Below are 22,923 nucleotides of genomic sequence, written 5' to 3'. Positions count from 1 at the left end.
TGTGGTATACTCTCCATTTGTTCGCCAATATGTCAAAAGAGTTCTCCACTACATGCGGTGCTCTACTGAGGCAATAATTGAATACTCGCTTGTCGCCCGGAAGGTTCTTCCCTGGGTGGGGACGCATTAGGTACGTCTTTAGGGGGAAAGCCTCGTCCCCCATGATAACATGAGGGCGTTTGTCATTGTCTGGTGTGCTGGGCAGGCTTGCAGGAGGTGGAAGAGGAAACACGTTCCTGCTTAGTGCCGATCCGAGGTGACTGGAGGCGAAAATCCCTCCATCGCTCTGAGAACAATACGCACCGACGTCAACTGCGATGAAACAGTAGTCGTGATCGACTAGGGCCATCAGTACTTTTGAAAATGTACCAATACATATAGCCATATGGCCACACATACAACGTGTACCTCCTTCACAATTCTGTGAACGGTGGCTTTGCCTACTGGAAAGCTGTAGGCAATCGTAGGGTACGAATCGCCGGTTGCCAAGATTCTAAAAGAGAAATATTTTATTATAATAGATCATATCTTGTTTTGGGTCATTCAAGTAATAAAGTTTTTTTTTTTTTTTTGTCCAGTTTCACATGCAGTTTTTCTTTTAAATTTAGAAATCATCTAGAGAAATCATGTAGAGTTTAAAATCAAAACAGAGCTGTTATCTACTTTTACACGTTACACATATTACATGTTTTTACACGTTGAGTGGCCATATATTTGTAATGATACCAGCCTTTTAATGATTCCTGCTACAGAGAAAAGGATTTGATATTTACGAATTATCACTGTATGTATAACCATTGAATTTGTTATTTATTGCTTTTCAAATTGGACACAGAACACAAGAAATATACGAAAAAGAAACTTAAAATTTTGGTAACGTGAGAAAGTGTGCCTTTGAAAATTGCACGCAGATTCAACAGAAATCTTTGATTTGTGGAGTAAAATTTGAGGTAAACCACAATATTTTTTGATACTCAGTAGGCTAGAATGTGAAAGTGAGATTGAACTGATGTCTGTATTGATATTTTTGCAAAAATATAGCCAGATAAATTGATCAAAAGTTATTATTTTAGCCGTATTTTCGCCTCTATTATCGCAGTAAGGTAAGGAAGCAATCATTTTGAAATAACTAAATCTAGTGTGAGTGTTTACTCCAATGAATACAGACTTCGAGGGATTTGGAAATGATTTGCAATTTTGTCCCACTACCAACCCTTCAATATTTTACAGTCAATCCGTGATTTGTCCTCAATATTTGCATACATGAAAGCTGAATGTGAAAACTTATAAAGGCATTGGTTAACATTGTGTTCACTTTTAAAAATCTGAGCTGCATGTTACCATATGCTTTCAGAATATGTGATTGGATAGAAAAATTAACCTGTGAAAAATGTTGGCTTCAAAGTTAATATCATTTAGTGTTTCACAACTAGACTACTGTACTGGAATCATAATCGTCAATAATAATTATAATTTTCATAGATATCTTGATAGTAAATTTGTGCCTTTCATTATTTTCACATCCTTTGTTCTTTTCATCCATCTGAACATAACTGGACGGGTCATGGTCTCATGGAGCTCAGTTTTAGAATTTTTTAAATCGATCATCCACAATGTTAACCAGTGGCTTTATCATTCTTCTTCTTCTTCCTGGTTAGTGACCGCAATCAACATGCTGATTATTCTGTCACTATAATAGGTAGGCCGGTATTGCACGGTGCAGTAGATTGTGCATTATTTGTTTCGTTGAATAATAGATAATCCCAAGAAGTAATAAAAGTTCTGAAAGTTCATAATACAGAATAATAAGTAATAAATTAATAAAGAATTTGATGTTTGGATTACTCCTGTCTCGAGGCCCAGGACACAAAGGTGTCGATGGTGTTGGCCTCGATGGCTTCCTGGGGAAGGCTGTTCCACTGCTTAATTGTGCGTGGCAGGAATGAATTCTGAATGGTACTGTGTTCTGCACTGTGGGATGACCAGCTGTTGATTGTGTCCCCTTCTTTGTCTAGATGTGAGTGGGTGTAGTTGAGTCTTTATGTTGTCCACGCAGGCAAGGTTATGCTGGATCTTGTACAGCATAGACAAGCGGGCAGTTCGTCGTCTGTTTTCGAGGGAGGGCCACTGCAGCTCTTCCAGCATGGTCGATACGCTTGAGGTGTTGTGATAGCGCCTCATGACGAAACGAGCTGCACGTCGCTGTACGGCTTCCAGCATTTTTATAGCCTGCTGTGCGTGGGGATCCCATATAGTGGTGGCGTATTCCATTGTCGGTCATATGTAGGACTTGTATGCCGTCTCCTTGATCCTCCGCGAAGAGATTTTCAGGTTACGTCTCATGAATCCTAGGGTCTTATGGGCTTTGACGCACACATTGGAGATGTGTTCGGTCCAGCTGAGATCAGAGCTGAGTGTGACTCCCAGGTATTTCACACTCTTAGTAACCTCAAGCTTATGCTCATGGAGATGGTACTCTGGGTAAATAAGTCGCTTCCTTCGGGTGACAGGGAGAACGACACATTTCCCTGGGTGGAAAAGCATGTCCCATCTTTTCTCCCACACCACGAGCTGATCTAGGTTGTGCTGTAGTTGGGTCTGATCCTCGGGTGAGGTGATCATGTCATAAACTGCTGTGTCGTCTACAAACAGTCTGACAGATGAGGTAAGCAGGTCGGGCATGTCGTTAATGTACACCAAGAACAGGCATGGACCCAGTACACTGCCTTGTGGGACTCCTGATTGAACGTCTACAAATTTCGATCTTGTACCATTGATCACGACTGCCTGTCGTCTGCCTTCGTCATTGATCAGGTTTTTTTTTTTTTTAATCTAGGCTTTTTTCTTGTTGTATCTGTTCTCTAAGCACATAGAAACATGCAATTATACTTATGTATTGTGTGCTATTTGAAATTGTTTAACAACTATTATTAAGCTGAATGTCCTAACTCTACATGCATCCAGAATATCTGATGAAATGTAAAAGTGAACCTGTGCAAAAATTATGCTTCACGATTATCATTTGGTGCGTCACGAAAGTGCGAATTTAAAATTTTACCCCATAGCCAGCTATACTGAAATTTTGATCATAGACGATTTGAATAACAATTTTCATAGTATTTTCTTAGTGAATGCGAATCTTTCATTATTTTTTTTTAATGCTAGATTGTTTTTTCATCCAAGTGAAAATAATAGACTGGTCAGGAGCTCAGTTTTAGAATTTTTAAAAATGGATCAACCACAACCACTGGATTAAAAGATGTACATTTCTTATGATGAACTGACTTTATTAATTTAAGTGAGCAATTTTTGTTGTTTGCAGTCATACGGTTTATTAAGGTTATCTGATATCCAATATTATTATTTGAACTGATAGCAGATCCAAGCTTTAAAATGCGTGTTGTGATCGACCATAACCAGGTATGATCGATTTATTTGTTTTATTTATTATATATTCTATTTCGAAATATTTTACCAAGGTTGATTTTCAATGGGGCCCTTGGATTAGAATTTAGATCGATCACAAAGAATTTGCATTTACCCGCCTTCCTTAAAAGGAGATAACACAGGCTTTGTGAGATACTTCAGAGTTGAGACCAACTAGAGTCTACTAATACTATTTAGTCATAGATGTATTGAGTTTTCAAGTTAATTCAGATTAATATTTTTTCATTACAAATTGAAAAATAAAGAAATCAAGATTATTTCTAAGTTAAAACTCCCTCGAATCACCGTAAACTGTTGAAGTTTAAAATTTAAGTTGTAAAAAACAAACCAATCAAAGTTATGAAAAAGACACTCTGTTTGAGTATTGATTTTACAGCTGGTAACCGGTAGAGCTCTAATGTTACTAGACTTCTTACCTAAGGCAAATGGCCAATCTCTCGTGAGATGAAATGGGGGATCGATAGTTTGTGTTGCGCTTTCTCACATCCTGCTTGATGAGTCGATGCAGTTCAATGAACTCTGGCACACTCGTACGAAAGTACCCATTAAACTTCTCTTCATCGCTAATGAGCTCCTTTATGAGCATCGAATACTCTCCGTGTGTTTCTCTCTTTCTGTTAAGAGTGTGCACCCATTGTCGTTTCGCCCTTTTTTAGGAGAATGTATGAGAATGTAATAAAAATTGCCTCATCGACATCTTCTATGGGGGCCGCCATTTTGTCTGGACTAGGAGTTGTCATGACAACATCGGGTGATGGATGTCTGCCGGACGGCATCCGAGCACGGTATTTTTTGCCGTGCCGTATGCAGTGGAAACGGGAAAACGGCGTGCCGCGCAGTGTGACGTACCGGAATGCCGTGCCGTGCTGCCGTGCCGGATGCGGTGTAAATGCGCCTTAACAGAATTGGATGTTGTGCAACATGTGGTGTTCTTTGGGTTTATCCCAGTCTTGCTTATTATTGGAATAGTGCTTTCTTTATTGCCAGGACAAGGTCCACAATTAGGATGTCTGATCCGTGGTCCAACAGGTAGTGATGATTGAGGTGTTACCCATGCGGTTTGTCTGTCGTCTCGCGTAATTATTAAGCGATACGCGCACACGTTCCAATGCATCTTGGTTAGTATGACCTGTTAGTCGCTTCCCATGGTAGACAATGCGAAGGAGGATTGAAGACCACATGATAAGAGCTTGTGGCATCCTGGCTCTGAGTGTGGTGAGGGCTGGTTTGATTGCTGCCCTGCAGCTACATGCATCTATTTGGCCAATGTTGTTGGTCCCCAAGTGAAGCACCACTATTGATGGGGGAGCAGAATACCTCAGCCCGTTGTTCACCATCCTTTCTACATCCTCAAGTCTTGTGCCCCCTTGGCCATGCCACTGGATGGTGTATGGTGTGCCTAGCTGGAGTTGGTGTGTTGCTGCGGCCCTCTCTTTGGCTCTGCGCACGATGCTGTCACCCATTATCCAGATTTTGGGATGCCCTGAAATGACAAAAGAGGACAGCCGGCAGTATCTTGTGCTACACATGATATAACTATTGTAGGCGAGAGGGCTTATCTGTGTATACATGCTATTATATCCCCAAATAATTATGGTAATGTTAAAGGGAGGATTATCATAATGATCACATATCATGTGATTGACACCATCACCATTTTGCCTCTTATGGCTTATCATTACTCTTTTTTCTTCTTTTATTTTCTCTATTACTATTATTCTTATTATTTATTCGGATTTTTATCATTTTTTAATCCTTATTCCTTTCTTTCTTTATTCATTATTAAATTTTCTTTTTCTTTTCTTTTTTTCTTTTTTTTTCAGCAGAATCCATTTTTCTTTTCTTTTCTTCTCCTTTCTTTTTCCTTTTTTTAAAATTCTTGGCCTTGATCTCCTTAATAGGAGTTGCTTCCTAATTTACCGTATGTACCTCCTGTATACATCAGTGCGCCATCTCCCCATGGCCATTATTTGTTCCCCTGGTACCCCGTCCATGGCTGCTGTGGTTGCAGCTCCTATTCGGAATGAATGGATGCCATAAAGGCTTGGGTTTGCACCTATGCATGCCAACACTTTCCGCAGAACTGCACTGAATTGGTACCTGGTGAGTGGGGAACCACTTGTGTGGCAGAACAGTGGCCCTTTCATGGGGGGCCTCACCTGTAAGAAGGCTGCCATGCCCAACACCGGGCATATCTCCTTGTCTTCATTGTCTCCTATTCTCAATGTGGTTGTTTGCCCGTATTGGTCTGTTTTGGAGTATCGGATGCATACTAACATGACTTGTCCAGGGGTTTTAGTTATCTGAATGTCATCTCTGATTAGTACTTTGTCTGTAATCTCATGTTTCTGCTGGGTTGTGAACTCCCCCACGCGTAGGAACCCAAAGAAGGCTAGGAGAAATGTAGAAATACAGGCATTGTTGGCAGTTTCTCACTTGACAGACATTTGGAACTGAGGGAAGCGGTGATGAGCTCTTCCAGGTTGGTATCCAAATACATCAAGCTTATCTAGTTCACAGGCTAGAGATGCATCATCCTTCATTGAAACTTTATGCTTGCTTGATTTCTGTGTGGCTTGACTGTCATTTCTTCTTCCAGACTATCGATTGCTTGAGCAGATCTGGTTATGCGGTCTACATTCTGATGAGTCAGATTCCCCCTCAAACCACTGCAGGCATCCTTAAACACACGGTTATGGTGTTCAACAAGACGATCAACCTCAGAATTGCCATCTGTTTCCCACTTGTGTTGACGAATCTGTTCCACACCAACTCATAGGAAAGCCTTGGGGGAAAAGAAAACCTTAACTTGTGCCAAGGTTCGCATTATTATGATAACTGTACTTCGGCTTATTTGCTGCCTTGCAGTGAAGCAGCATGAATTTGTACAAGGGGATTATCCTAGCTCCAGGTCCATGTCTCCGTACTTCAGTGAAGTCGAGAGCAAAGAGTCCCATTCCAGGGCTCCAATGGAATAGTTCTGTATTCCATCATTCCCTGCAGCATCTGATGATTTGGAAGGGGGATGGTGCTCATGACTGGGGTGCTTTTCTTTCTTACATTTCATGATTTTTCTTTGAAGTATACTTGTTCTGGCAGATGTGACAGATGAAATCTGCTGTGCCATGAATAAGTTCTACATTTGATGGTAGGGCCACCTCGTCCACAAACTGGTGCATGAGCATTGATGCATAGGTCTGTGTTTTTCCATGGAGATCAAGCTGGAATCTCTTTCTACATTGGTGCAGCATCAAAATCATCCATACCAAAGAAGTTGAGGGCAGCTGCTAGTATGAGGGCAATGGTAAATTGTCTTTAATAGTAGATGTTCTGCAGCATTTGCGTTCTTCATGGGGTCAGCCGTCACATTTCGAGCATTGAGGAAGTTTCTTACAGCATACAATGTGCCTTTGTCTCCACTGGATGCAGGGTCATAGAGATGATTCCAGACAATCTGTAGGAAATAAATATCACAATATGGGATATGAAGAAAATGTGAATGAGTACTATTACACTCTTATTACATGAATATATTTCAACAAGAATCCAGTAAAATGAAGTAAATGGCACATCATGCTAGACACTAGTAATATAGTGCACTCCGGTTATAACAAACACATCGTGAATTTTATAAAAGGCGTGGAACAAACTATAGCCAAAGTGAAATGAACAGCTGTGATGGTTTCACTCATTAAAATAGAACTAAACATACAAGAAATGTAAATGAAGCAAGAGGCAGTGGTGTGTCGCCTTTACGTCCAAACCACTTCTGTTCATGCAAAGCCCATACATGAGCAAAACACACACACACAAAAATAAGTGTTTGAAATCAAAACTTTAACATTTACCATGTTTGGTCAGAAAAATATAGCACTGCTATTAGATCTCTACATCATGGCATAATGCTCTTTAATTTCCAGGAACTTAACATGATGTGTGTGATAACCACATGCACACTGGAACCATGACAATAACTACTTTTAGCCCTTAAATTGTACTCTACGGTACATACATTGTACAATTCATTTCTCTTTTTATGCCTCCGCCACGAAGTGGTGCCGGAGGCATTATGTTTTCGGGTTGTCCGTCCGTCCGTCCTTCCGTCCGTCCTTCCGTCCGTCCTTCCGTCCGTCCTTCCGTCCGTCCGTCCTTCTGTCCGTCCGTAATGAATTTTGTAACTATCAAAACCTTTTGAGGTATCGTAATGAAACTTGGCATGTATGTGCATTAGGGGGTGAAGTTGTGCCTATCAACTTTTGGGTGCACATGCTCAAGGTCAAAGGTCAAAAGGTCAAGGTCAAATGCTTAAAATTTCACTATTTCCCCCATATCTATGCAATGCCTGAAGATATTTTCTTGAAACTTAGTGTATACATGTATTACCCAATTAAGATTCTCTGGTGAAAGTTTGGGGTCATGAGGTCAAAAGGTCAAAGGTCAAAAGGTCAAGTAGAATGTTCAAATTTCACTTTTTTCTTTGTATCTTGGAAATTGTTCAAGGTATCTTTATGGAACAAAGTATATATGCATGTACTGACTGGCAGTGGTTATCTAGGAAATTTGGGGTTCATGGGGTCAAAGGTCAGGGGTCAAAGGTCAAGGGCAATACTTCAAAATTTTACTATTTTCCTTATATTTGTGCAATACCACCAGGATTATCTTTTTTTAATTTTATGTATGCATGTATAACCCACTAGAGATTCTCTGGGATTTTTTTTTTTTTTGCCAAGAAGGTCAAAGGTCAAAAGGTCAAAGATCAAGTGAAAGTGCTGAACTTACTTCTTTCTCCATATCTCGGAAGTGGCTCAATTTATCTTGAAACAGTACATATTTATGTATGTTCTGCCTGACAGTGATTCTCTTATGAATCAAAGGCCAGATGAAAATGATAACAATTTACTGTTCAATACAGAAATGGCACTTTTTCCTCTATACCTTGAAAATTACTCAAGTGCGTAAACTTATGAATGGGTTAAAGTCAAGTTAAAGTTCTTAAATCCACAAATACATGCTCTCCTATTCATCCAATTAAACATAGGTCAAGGAAGGTGAACATTAGATACATTTGTGACAAACATGTCATTTTAATATTTTGTCAATTTTGTGAAAATGTAATCACACATTGTCCACATGTACTATAGACCTATTAGGAGAATCATGCATTATGGCGGAGGCATACCAGTTGCCATAGCGACATATCTAGTTTTCCATTTTCATCCCTCTCCCTTAAAGTGCATAAAGACACTACGGTAATGATATGCGCTGTATAGGCACTGTATTATTATAATTATTATTATTATTGTTATTATTATTATTATTATGACAAGCATTGATAGGGAAGTATCCTTCTGCATACTTATTGGTGGGGAAGGAGTTCCTAGAATCTCTGGTAGTCTGGATGAGAAATGACTGGGGTATCCCCTTTATGTAGGGTGGTCAAGTCCCTATACAGTACTTTCCAAGTGAAGTTTTTTTTTTTTTTTTTTTTTTTGGGGGGGGGGGAGGGGGTCCTCTGGCATAGAGCAACTCTGGCTTCTATGCTATCTTCTTCCTTGTGGTCAGTGTTGCCCATGACCTCTACAGCCTTTGTTTTAGTATGGCCTTCACTATGACTCTTTTATCATGACCAGACTGTGTTACTATCAGAGAGGAGGAGTCACCCACATTAAACTGAATGAATGAAGATGATGCACCTTTAAGCTGTAGAGAAGATGCATTATGGGATTTGTTATCTTCGTAATAAATGTTTGAAACATAAGAAACATGAACATTTCCTGCATGGGGCCCACATATTGCAGACAGGATTGCTGCACACTGCTGACAGCAGCCTTGAATCACCTTGACTGCTTCCTTCTGAAGTATGTCAGCTGAGCTTCCTTGTAAATAAACTTTTCCATTGTGGAGTTGAGCATCTGGAGAAAGAGAAATTGAGATAATGAATGTTAATCCACATGTCCGAGCGTATAAGATAAAGCACAATTACATCAGACACAAGAAACAAAGCTTATATGAATTGATATTCTTAAAAGGGACTAATGCTATTCATTGAAATATTTCTGTTTTGCTTTGTTTTGTTTGTGTTTTATTTATTTATTTATTTTTGGTGGGGGGATTATATTTGAATTGCGTTTTACACACAAAATTTAAAGCCAGAAGAAAAGAAAATTAACACTTGAGTGTTCAACTGAGAAGTAAATCTTTACTTTTTTTTCCGAAGGCTTGAAACTTGTAACTGCAGGGTAGAGAGTCTGCATAAAAAGTACTTTGTACAAAGATCTAGGATCGATCTCTTATGAATAAGTATTTGTCAATAGACCCTAAATCTAGTTAGACTTTCTTTCCCTCCTCTATGTTTCATTGCCTTGTAGAAGGACGGTCCCTCCATCAAAGCCAGAGATGAAACCTGTTTAAAATAAAGATAGAGACAGGTCTCAAGTATCTTGATATGATTATAATGTAACATATTTCTATCTTCAAAAATAAAACGCTGGCATTAGATTCTACAAGCAATTTTTTTTTTTTTTTTTTCATTCAGTATTTATTGGTAAAAAGCAAATGCCATTTACAGCAAAGAATAAAAAAATCAATCGAATTACAGAATCACATAATAAAAAGTGCAGCAAAACAAAGTGGATACTTAAAATATCACATAACAAATATGACAAAAATACCGTGTAGAAAAAATATACAGCGCAAATTAAATGTCAAACCTCCATTTTTGAAAATGAATACCAAGTTTGCCTTTCTTTTTAGAAATTCTATATTCTATTTCTTTATTATTATTTAAGTAAGCCTGGAAAGATTCAAAAGTAGGGGTTTTATTCTGGAATTTACAGACATATATGAAATACTTTACAGATAAAAAAATATATGATATATAAGAGTCTCGATAGAGACCGAACATTTTCTCAAAATTAGAAAATATATAATTTTTCTTTTCCTTGTGATTTATAATATCTATTATCTTTTGCCATAAAGGTAGTATATGGGGACATAAAATAAACAAATGTAAAAAAGTTTCAGGCGATTTATTACAAAAGAAACATAATGATGAATCTTTTCTCTTGATTTTAAATAAAAATTCATTTAATGCTATTGCCCTATAAAACAGTTTTACAAAAAAGGATCGTAATCGAGTATCAATGGTGCTTGTCAAATTTCTCATAAGGATTTTTTCCCATATGGGAGAATTTAGGTTAAATGAGTCATTCCAAAAAGAAAAATGATTAACTGGGATGACCTTTTCCAACATTACATCATATACATACTTGGAAACCTTACGAGTTTGCATAAGTTTACCTACAGTCGTTTCAAAAATAAAATCTTGATTTATTTCTGAATGTGTGAGCCATTCTTGTGGAATATTCTTCATTAAAAAATTATATTTCCTCCTATCTGATTTATCTATATCATAATCAAGCACCAGCTCTTCAAATAATTTACTCCCAGGGTGAACAGGATCCAATAACTCATTAATATAAATCAAACCCTTCTGTAACCAATTATCATATACAAAGTATTGTTTTGATCTGGATCGAATATTCTTATTAAACCATAAAGACTGGCATGCACCTATTTCAGAATAAGCTGATCCAAATTCAATTTTAACCAATTTTTCTCTGAATGAATACCAGGACCTTAAAGAATCAGCTAACTGAACAGATGGCAATTTCTTTAAAATAGATTCTGGAGCATTAGTTTTCCACAAAATATCCGTTACCGGAGAGAAATTCTCTAGAACTGAAAGCTCCATACGTTTCCAGAAACTGTCAAAACTTTCATCATGTAACATTTTAACCCAATTCAATTTCTGAGAAAGAGCAAAAATCGAGGGGTCGATCATTCGTAAACCACCCTGGGAGTAATCATTACATAAATACTGCCTTTTAATCCTATCATTGCCCCCATTCCAAATGAACTTATACAATATAGTATTCAAAGATTTGAAAAACTTACTAGGAATCTTTATACACAAGACTGAAAATTGATAGAGGAGTTGGGGCAATAATAGGGTTTTTACAACACAAATCTTCCCAATCAAAGAGAGATTCCTAGCTCGCCAAAAATTAAGTACACTTTTAATTGATTCTAATTTGGGCAAAAAATTCAAATTAAATAACTGATTTACATTCAAAGAAAATGTTATACCAAGGGTTTTAAATTGATTTTGCGTCCATTTAAGGCCTTTTTCAGAGAAAGGAAAGTCAAGGGAGCCTTTTCTAGAACCAATCCATACAGCCTCAGATTTTGAAATATTTAGTTTACAACCAGAACAAACAGCAAAAGTGTCCAACAAATTAAACAAAGTATTGAAAGAATTTATAGATCCATCTACAAAGCATGTGGAATCATCGGCTAATAAGGATATCTTTAACTCCTTTCCCTCCACAGGGATACCTTTAATATTATCATTTTGTCTTACAGCTTGAGCCATAGTTTCAATAACTAACAAAAACAAATATGGGGAGATAGGGCAACCCTGAAAGATTCCCCTTTCCATGTCGATGGGTTTTGTTAAAAAAACGTTATTTAAGACATAGCTCTTTCTTCCAAAATAAATTGACCTAATCCAACCAATAAATTTATCTCCAAAATCAAATTTTTTTAAAACTTTCAATAAATAACTATGGTTTACACTGTCAAAAGCTTTTTGAATATCTAACAGAAGAATTGCTCCAGGTATTTCATGAAAATCAGTATACTGAATTGTATCAATTAATAATCGAATATTATTCCCAATATGTCTCCCTTTCATAAACCCAGACTGATCAGTATGAATTAATTGATCTAGTATTTTCTTAAGACGGTTTGCCAATGTTTTGGCAAGAATTTTGTAATCAACGGTTAATAAAGATATCGGTCTAAAATTCTTTAAAAACAAAGGGTCCTTATCTTTTTTTGGAATCAGAGTGATTATACCATTCCGCTGGGAAGAAGACATAAAGCCATTTTCCATGGAAAAATTTAGGGAATTTAAAAGTAAATCAGAGATATCTTGCCAAAAAACTACATAAAATTCTGCGGGGAGCCCATCAAATCCCGGAGATTTATTGTGTTTCATTGATAAAAGCGTATCATATAATTCTTTTTTAGAAAATGGTTTTTCCAAGAAATATTTATCATTCTCGTTTAAAGTAGGAATATCAATGGACTCCAAAAAATCATCCACAACTTCTTCATTATCCTCAATATGATTTTTATATAAAGTCTGAAAAAAAGTATAAATTTCATTCTCTACTTTAGTTTGATCTGAGATAACAGCACCAATTTCGTTTTTAATTCTATATATACTTTTCTTTTCACCCATCCTTTTGTCAAGATTACAAAAATATTTCGAACTCTTTTCTCCTTCTTCTATCCAACGAACTTTCGAACGAATGATTAAGCCTTGGGTTTCATAATCAAAAATTTTATTTAATTGAGAATTCATATTTTCCAGTTCTTCAATGTAGTGTTTATTACTTGTATCTCTGCTTAATTTCATCTGAACTTCCTCAATATTCTTAAACAATTTTTCTTTTTTGGAATTTCTTTCCTTCTTTTTCCGAGAACTATACTCTATACAGGTCGCTGTAATTGAGCACTTCAAAGAATCCCATATAATATTAGGATTGCATTCAGAATAACGATGTACAATTTTAAATTCTTCAATTTTCGCTTTTACGGTGTTAATGAAATCTGAATCATTATGTAAATAATTACAATTAAGTTTCCAAAACCCTGGCCCCCTTTTTACTTGCCAGTCCTTAAAATTTAAAACAACTATTGAGTGATCAGACTGAATCCCAGGAAGAATCTTTGAACTAACACAATTATTAACAAAATTTTCTGAGACTAATATAAAATCTAATCTAGAAAGAGCTATAGGATTCTTTTGGTGTCTTGTATACTGTTTTAGGTTCGGGTGAAAGTCTCGCCAAATATCATGTAAATTGAATTCTTCCATTAAAACTGAAATCATATCCCTAGATTTAACATTTGCATGAGTTTGCTTACCACCTTTATAGTCCAAGGGTGTCAAAACAGCATTAAAATCTCCAGCACATATCAGGGGGGTATAATTGAATTGTTCAATCTTAGCAAATATTTGGAGAAAAAAATCAGGGTCATCATTATTGGGACCATAAACATTCACTAAAGTTAAAGGTTCATTATTAATTACCACTGATAAAATCAAATATCTTCCATTAGGATCAGCAAATAAAGAATTAAGAGTAAATGAAATATGATTACGAATTAAAATAGCGACACCCCTACTATTAGATGTATAGCTTGAAAAAAAGGCCCTTTCACCCCATTGCTGTTTCCAATAAGATTCATCACAAGGAGAAGAGTGGGTTTCCTGTAAAAAAAATTATATCACTGTCAATTGACCGTAAGTAATGGAACACTTTTCGCCTTTTTATATGATCTTGTATACCCCGGCAATTGAAAGTTGATAATCTAACATCCATAATGTAAATATTTAACACACAATGAATTAGTACACATCTGTATAAATAGAGATAACAAAAATATGTAATCCATAAAATCAGATTGGGTATTATGAATTTTAGCACTGAAAGCATTCCACAAGAAAAAAAAAGCTGCATAAACAAAAAACTTATTCAAAGTGATTGACACCAACATCATCAAACGAAAACAGATTTAGGACAACTAATGAAGAAAAAAGAGTTGCACTAGGTTACAAGGTAAAGGGCCTCAAATCAAAAAAACAGCCCAAACCAATAGTGCAAGGCATGTGGCGATTCGAGCAGAACTGTAACTGAAAGATGACTAGAGTGCCTTCAAACAGAAGATGCAAAATACAGTACATGCATAAGTTTTGAAATTTAAACTCTAAAATAACAAACAAAAACAATTTAATGGTCTTATGACCCCTGTCTCCACCATATAAAATTTATACACACTAAAAAAATACAAAAGTATTTTCAGCCCCAGATTATATCTTAAATCATAAGATATCACTACTCACCTTATCCTGACACTCTAGGGGTGACTGTATACAACTGTATCTCATCATTTAATAAACACACAGAATTCCTCAAAAGGTCAACCATGTTTGTCATCTTAAACAAGTCAAATAATTCCGGAAAAAATAGTGATAGTTGCCTTTGTACAATGGAAATAAATCGTGATTTTTTAATCATAATATTTGAATTGTGTCCAACTATGACGTGTGATAAATACCTTTTGTGTTTATCAAAAAAAAAAGAAATAACAGTACTCGGTGCTCACTGGTCAAACTAGTGTAAGTGCTACTATTTTTTAATACAAAGATGGTACCGGTAATGATCATTTTCTAAAATGATGAAAGCACATATCTTTCCTGGTCACGACTATCTTAATGATAACATAGCAAGGTACATGTATATGAACCAATAAAAAAAAACAATCAACATGGGTGGCGATGTGATAACCGACTTTCCAGAAAATATACCATAGTGTTAAAGATTATGCTGTGGTGATCTTTCCGTCTGGATTTCTAAAGCACAGCTTGTCAGGAAAAATAAAAAAGGGGCGCTTGCCCTCCTCCTTGAGCCGCTTGAATGCACCAGCCTTGGATTTTCGAAGTTGAAGAACATGTTGTGAGAGATCCTCTGCAACGAATGCTTTGTGATCCAGGTACAGCGATCTTGTAGCCTTCAGCTTGTTGATACAAGCCTTGCGTGCCCTCTCCTTTGCAGTAAAGGAACCAAAAACCTATGTGGATCCTTCTTGGATGATGTGGAGCATTCTCCTGTCCCTGAGGTCGAAATGACGGTGTTCGATGACATCGCTGGATATCATTGATGTCTTCTTCGGGGACATCTGCGAAGCGCAGGAAATCTTGAATGAGTTTCTTGCAGTCCTCCTTGTTGTCGGACTCCTGAATCCCAAAGACAACAAGATTATTACGTCGTGAACGATTTTCAAGATCGTCCAGTTTCCTCTCCAGCTTTCCATTGTCAGTCTGAAGCGCCTGTACAGTATCTCTCAGGTTAGCGATATCAAAAGAGAGGCTCTTGATCTTCTCATCGTGCTCTGTGACTATTGATGTGAGGTCGCCAAATTTTTTGTCAAGCAGTGACTCAATGCGAACATCCAGTCTATTCTCAAATTCAGTGAAAAACTGTACAAACCATTGTGGAGGTTGTGAGCTCGATAGGCCGGCGGCTGTTACAGCAGCGTAGCACGGCTTGTCCGTAGCAGATAGAAGCTCTCGTCTAGCAGAGGGGTCACGCGCTAGAACGTCCCCGGCGGCTCCGGGAGACTCACGAGGAGGAACCGCAGTGTCCGCATGATCATTGATCAACTTTGGTTTCTTTGCGTACGGTGAATTTTTCTCCATGATTGTGACCACAGTTGCATACGAAATCCACACTGAGTTTCACAAAAGTTACAGAAAAGTAAGAGGAAGAAAATTTACCACTTAAAAGTCACTCTTGGTCATATTCGTCACCGATAAAAGAATTCTGCTCTCACCGTGAAGTACTCACGTCCACATGCGAAGGGCGGCCATTTTTTCCTCTTTTTTTTTTTTTTTTTATTTTTTTTTTTTTATAAACTGGGGCTAGAGACATACTTATTGAACATTTTGAACATTTCAAAGAAAATTTTGACCTTGTGAAACTGACTTTCCTTATCTAATTTGGAGGGAATTAGGCTACACTGGAAACGAAATCCTAGAGATTGGAAATGGGTAAATTACACTAGTTTGAATGTCGAATAGATTTTGGATTTGACTGCTAAACTATTAACTATTAACAATTTGCATACCTACACTATATTACTGTGCTGATCGCGCTGAATTGTCATTGCAATTTTGGCTTTCCATATGTAGTCTAGTATTAGCGCACCAAACATAGCGATGTTGTCTGTTATCAGCCTTCCATAGTGGGTTAGAAAAATGTTTTTTGCAATTCTTTGCAGATACATTGCTGTTTTCAGAGTGAAGAATCATCAAATAGCGTTGGCTACCACATGATTCACATTTCACCTCAGCCTTGCACTCCCGATCTGTGTCCCGAGAAGCAGCATCTGAAACAAAGTTGGTACTGCTTGAGAATACAGTATTCTTCTCAGGTACCATTTTTACAAGGAATACTTTACACTCATTGATTTAGTGTTGTGGATGGGACAAAAAGTCCTTGGAAGCTGGAGGATGGACATCCTTGACATTTGTAGCCCTTACATTGACTGTTTTCCTTGCAACATCTTGATGCTCTGTGTCTCGAGGCAACATGAAGCTAGGGTCATTGCGAATCTTTGCATGATAAAGCACAAACCTCTGGCAGACTCCAAATGCAACAAACCTGGGAAATTCTCGCTCTCTTTGGCATACTCAATCTCCAGGAGCAAATGTCAAAACTGCTCTAGTTTCTTATTCTCCCTTTGTGTAGGCTTAGGAAAATCTTCAATACTCTGTTGAAGATCCTGTTCGACTGCCTATGGGGAGCCATACTTCCAGTCAAGAAGTTCCCACATTCTACTTACACCAACGTTTTTGCCAATCAACATAAATTTTATGAATGGCAGAAACCAGCTGGGAAGATTCCTTACCCAACCTCCTAATGGTCAATCCATCTCTTGTGTGTCAACTGGAGCTTTGTATATAAACATACATGTATATCAATATTTAGAATAAAGTAGTCTACATATAATTGGTCTATGAGCTTGATGAATGGCTCCTGCTTTGAAAGCTTGCATGTCAATGGCTTGGCTATAATTCGTCCGGTCTGCTGGTACCTCAACAGGAAGCGAGATACAGACTCAAGAGTCACTGTCACCATCTCGGCCTGCAGTACTCTTGCTATCTCCGTTGGCTTCAATCCCTTTGTAGCTATAATTATGTCAGATTCCGTCACTGATATTGCTGGGCTGACCACAGCTTGGCGAGATTCGAGCATTGATTGGGGTCGATATCGTGTTAAAGTCTGTGGTGATCAGGATACGCTTCCCTGATGGATTGGAGGAGCATGTCGGTCTGCTGGTACCTCAACAGGAAGCGAGATACAGACTCAAGAGTCACTGTCACCATCTTGGCCTGCAGTACTCTTGCTATCTCCGTTGGCTTCAATCCCTTTGTAGCTATAATTATGTCAGATTCCGTCACTGATATTGCTGGGCTGACCACAGCTTGGCGAGATTCGAGCATTGATTGGGGTCGATATCGTGTTAAAGTCTGTGGTGATCAGGATACGCTTCCCTGATGGATTGGAGGAGCATGTCGGTCTGCTGGTACCTCAACAGGAAGCGAGATACAGACTCAAGAGTCACTGTCACCATCTCGGCCTGCAGTACTCTTGCTATCTCCGTTGGCTTCAATCCCTTTGTAGCTATAATTATGTCAGATTCCGTCACTGATATTGCTGGGCTGACCACAGCTTGGCGAGATTCGAGCATTGATTGGGGTCGATATCGTGTTAAAGTCTGTGGTGATCAGGATACGCTTCCCTGATGGATTGGAGGAGCATGTCGTTCAGGATGCTCGTGACGTAGAAGGCAGAATCCATGATGCCTCTACAGACTGGGAGATATATCAGGCCACGCCTCGATATTACCGCGCACACGTAAAGTTTGTGGGGTGCTTCGGGGTATCCCTCATGGGACGGTTGCCACCTCCCTTGGTAAGGCAAAATGCTCTCGTTGCTTTTGAGCTGAATTGTTGATTCATCTGTAAAGGTGAAAAGATTCCTTCAATGCCTGCAGCTCCCGGCAGAAGTCCAGTCTCTTCACTCTATTCGCAACTCGAACCAATTGACAGTACCGCACCTCGCAATTTCTCCAGCCCAGTCGTCGATGCAATTGCTTCAGAGTTATAATTGAGACTTCAACATTTGTGAGATCCTTGAGGATACGCCAAAGATCAACTGCAGTCAGTTCGTCATCATTTTATATAATAGGTCTATGAGTTTGATGAGTGGCTCCGGCTTTGAAGACTTGTGTGTTGGTTGCTTGGCTATAAGTCTTCTGGTACCTCAACAGGAAGCGAGATACAGACTCACGAGTCACTGTCACGTCTTTGGCCTGTAGTACTCTCACTATCTCCGTTGGCTTCAGTCCTCTTGTAGCTATGTCAAATTCAGTCACTGATATTGCGGGTCTGACCACTGCTTTGCGAGATTCAAGCAGTGCCTGGGGTCGATGTCCTGTTGTAGTCTGTGGTGATCGGAGTACACTTCCCTGATGAATTGGAGGAGCGTGTCGTTTAGGATGCTCTTGACATAGAAGGCAGAGTCCATGATGCCTCTAGAGACTAGGAGATTTGTTGGGCCACGCCTCAATATTCCTGCCTACCCATAGAGTTTCCATGGTGCCTCACGGTATCCCTCATGGGACGGTTGCGACCTTCCTTGGTAAAGCGAAATGCTCTCGTTGCTTTTGAGTTGAATTGTTGATTCATCTGTAAAGGTGACATGGTCAAAAGATTAATTCGATGCCTGCAGCTCCTGGCAGAAGTCCAGTCTTTTCACTCTATTCGCAACACAAACCATTTGACAGTACCGCACCTTGCAATTTCTCTAGCCCAGTCGTCCGTGCAATCGCTTCAGAGTTGTAACCGAGGCTTTGACATTGGCGAGTTCTTTGAAGATATGCCGAGGATCGACTGCAGTCAGTTTGTCGTCGTTTTCATATAATTGGTCCATGAGCTTGATAAATGGCTTCAGCTTTGAAGGCTTGTGTGTCGGTCTTGCTTGGAGAGATCCTTGAGGATACGCCAAAGATCGACTGCAGTCAGTTCATCATCGTTTTCATATGATTGGTCCATGAGCTTGATGAGTGATGAGCTTGATGAATGCCATCTGTTCATTCGACCTTTTGTCGCAAACCTTTCATGATGAGATATGGGGGTGTATATGTACCACTAGCGTTGCAGCAAACAACCACTGTCACATTTTCCCCGTGCTCTGCATTGGTTAATGCTACCATAGATTTCTGCCCTTTTGCAGCAAACACCTTGCCTGGTTTGTTAATCATTTGGACTCCAGACTCATCTATGTTGTAGATTCTGTGAGGTTTGGTGATGAGGTCTTCCATTGTAAGTGCTTCTTTCAGCATGTCGAAATACTTCTGCAGACTATCTTGAGAGTTTGATATCAACCGGACTATCCATGGATGATCTCTGTACATCTCACATGATGGTGATAGCCACTGGACAGAGGCCACCTGGATATCTTACTCTCTAGATTCACTTCGGCTGTCACGTGGAATGCCCAAAGTTGAATGTCGGCCAGATATCAAACTCTCTTGAATGGTCTGTGAGCTTCCAGAAATTTACCTGTGGGCAGATCTCATCTGAAGCCAAAAACCTAAATGTGAAAAGCACAAGCCCCCAATCACTTAAATTTCAGAATGATACAAGCCAATTTAACAAGTCTAACAAGTTTTGGTTTTTAATCTCTATTCCACATCTGATTTCAAGCAATAGAACACTTAAAAGTGTATTTTGTGTTATATCCAGTAGGTATTTATGAAAAACATCTGAACTTTGGAGTAATCTAATACCTACAACAACAAAAAACAACAACAAATAATATGACATGGAAACATATTCTAAATTTACCCTACATTTCAAAACCAAACGTCCAATAAAACTTTCGAACTTCACTACAATCAATGCATTATAAAAATTCGTACACCAGTATTCGTCTATTGATTTAACGGCATAGGTCAAGGATACATCAAAGGGAGCATGATTGATGACTTTCATAATCTGTGCTGTTTTTGTGAGCCCACTTGCGGCAAAGTCTGCATACAGTCCAGTCTTCAGTTGATAGATGGATATGCTCCTCCATGCAAAAGATGCAAAACCATGTATCAGTTGAGCTCTGTTTTCTCCAACCACTCCCACGTTTCTTTTCCTTTTTGTCTCCTGGAACACTTTTAGGTGACCTTCTTTGTTGCCTTCCATCTGGTTGATTTCTTTAGAAGCGGATGTCTTTTTAGACTGTTTTTGTCTAAGTTCTTGTAAAACTGATTTATGGCAGTTGTGTTGAAGCCAATGGCTTGTGGGATGCTAGTCGCCTTGGGTTTTCGGAGTGAAATGTCTGGATTCCTGTTAAGAAATCCACTAATGAAACATTTTTACCCGCCATCTTTGTTCTGTGGAAAGGGCGTTCTCCAAGTTTATATGTGGATGTTTTTTTGTAAACCTAATTCATATGCTAATTTTCTGATTTCAACTGGTGTCAAGCCGAAGAAAGATGAATACATTATCTCTTCCATATTGAGACAACTCTCTCTCTTTCTTTGTCCTGCTCCATACACACCATACTTTCCAGTATGGCACTAACCTCTAAGTTGTTCGTATTTGTATTTTTTTTTTCACTTTTTTATATCGTACAAGGTCGACTTCGTGATTTTGTAATGGCAGTTACTATATTATTGAATATGATTTCTGAAAAGCGGAAGGGGCTGCTTCCTCTTCTTCCCAGTTACTGTTGGCAAAGTATCCACTGCCTTCTGCTTTGCTTTCTTCATTGGATGGTGGGAAATGCTGACATTTACCTGTTCCTCATTAGAGGAACAGAGGATTGGCTGCGGGGTTAGGATGGGGACCTCGTCCCTCCCTTTCTTTGTTTCTCTATGTTTTTATGTGTCATCGGCATAATTCTGGTTTTGTCACTGGTGATTCCCTCTCGACACAATCTAATAGCCCGGCCCGCTCTCCTGTTGGAGGTGGAACCCTTCCTTGGCTTCCATTCACCACTGGTCTGCGTTGCGATGGACTCCCTGTAGCACTCGCATAGCTGTTTGGATGGTTGGATCCTTGTTGGATTTCTCCTTTCCTCAAATCTTCATGAAAAAACTTTCCTGCTGTGCTTTCCGTATAGCCACACGTGATCCCCATACAGCTTCAAGAAATTTATGTCAATTTTCCGGTACTTCTTGCCGATTTTAGGGTAGGAATCTAGCCTTGTCGCTCCTCTCTAACTCGTTTCGGCAGGTCGTCTGTGATGAATAAAATGATTATCCCCGTTGCCTTTGAGATTCCGGGCGCGCTTCCGTATCAGCACTTTGTCAGGGAATTTCACATGTATCTGGCTGTGATGGGGTTTGGTTGACTCACTGAAGGGACCAGTGAGCTATTTGGTGGTATTATGTGGGTTATTCAAATACCGGTTAGTGATTGGCTAAACACAGTCATGTGATGGAAGCACATTGGTTACATGCGCCCACGGGCGGAACATTTTTGTAATGTTCTCCCATGGGAAAACATTTTCACGTAACAGATCATCGCGCATCTTACAAACCGTCCTGTCGGTCCTCGGAATGCAAAAACGAACTTTCGAGAATAATGCATTTGAAGTTTCACTGCTTTTTCAATTCTTGTATTTTCCAACTATGCTAGAATTTGCCGAATCGAATTATACCACAATGAAGCAAATATCTTTACGTTTTGTGTGGTATTTGTTTTCAAGTCTTGAATTGTTCAACAAAAATCGGAAGAAATGTTCAACACGGCATTTCTGTAACAACGATTTTCGCCTCATATCGCATTTGTGACATTTCGTAAGATTCAGGAATGTGTGCGTGCAGTCAAACAGCATTCTATCGGTATATTTGTGACACTTCGTAAGGATTCCCTTGGGCCGCTTTTGTTACGCGGTCTCTGTGGGCAAACAGACTTTATTTCAAGGGTGCAATACAAGATAATTGCAGGTTCTTCTTCTTCTTCTGATTAAGTCTGCCTCCTTCAATAGACTGAAGATTCTTGCAGACTGGTGCTATTTACATTATAGTACAATTTATTTACAGATATTTACAAGCACATAGAAAAATATGACAAAAATAACTAGCCACTGTGATCAACCATTAGACGGTTTCGAAATGATCCCACAGATGGCGCTGAAACAATTTCTGACGACAGGGAATTCCAGTTCCTTACGGTTCTTGGGAAGAACGAATGGCGATGCGATTCAGTTCTCGAATATGGTACCTGATAGGAGTGTGGTTGCGAGGCTCTCGTCAACTGAGTAGCCTGTTTGATAATATAGTCCTGTGCTGAAAGAGGTGTAAGATTATTGTGTATTTTGTACATCATAATTAGCCTGTCATTTTCTCTGCGCTGTTCCAGAGTGGTCCAATTAAGTTCTTGTAGCATTTTGGTGACACTCGAGGTGTTATGATAGCGATTTAAAGTGAATCGCGCAGCTCTTCTCTGGACCATTTCCACTTGGTGAATTATGTTCTTGGTAGATGGATCCCAAACTGTGGAAGCATACTCAACAATTGGTCGAACCAACGTTTTGTAAGCTGTGGCTTTAACATCAGAAAATTTTATGCGAAGATTGCGTCTTAGAAATGCAAGCACGTTATTGGCTTTATTGACAGTATTGTTGATGTGTTGGGTCCACTTCAAATCAGAAGTGATGGTTACACCCAAGTACTTCACGGATTCAACACATTCAAGAGGGGCGTTATTTAGATGATACACGTGTTGCACCTTTCTTCTTTTCCTGGATATTGTCTAAACCTTACACTTATCTGTGT

At 38.8% G+C, this 22,923-nt stretch overlaps 1 pseudogene; it reads right to left on the bottom strand.

The window, feature by feature from the left end:
- Positions 1-5,363: 5,363 nt before the first annotated feature.
- Positions 5,364-18,671, bottom strand: LOC139714144 (uncharacterized; annotated as a pseudogene).
- Between the last annotated feature and the right edge of the window lie 4,252 nt (positions 18,672-22,923).

Source organism: Diadema antillarum, unplaced genomic scaffold (assembly GCF_040938485.1).
Source record: "Diadema antillarum isolate AM-2024a unplaced genomic scaffold, OU_Dant_1.0 seq00002175_RagTag, whole genome shotgun sequence".
In the NCBI taxonomy this organism is placed as follows: domain Eukaryota; kingdom Metazoa; phylum Echinodermata; class Echinoidea; order Diadematoida; family Diadematidae; genus Diadema; species Diadema antillarum.
The sequence above is the reverse complement of the archived record's forward strand: the minus strand, read 5'-3'. Positions and strand labels throughout refer to the sequence as shown.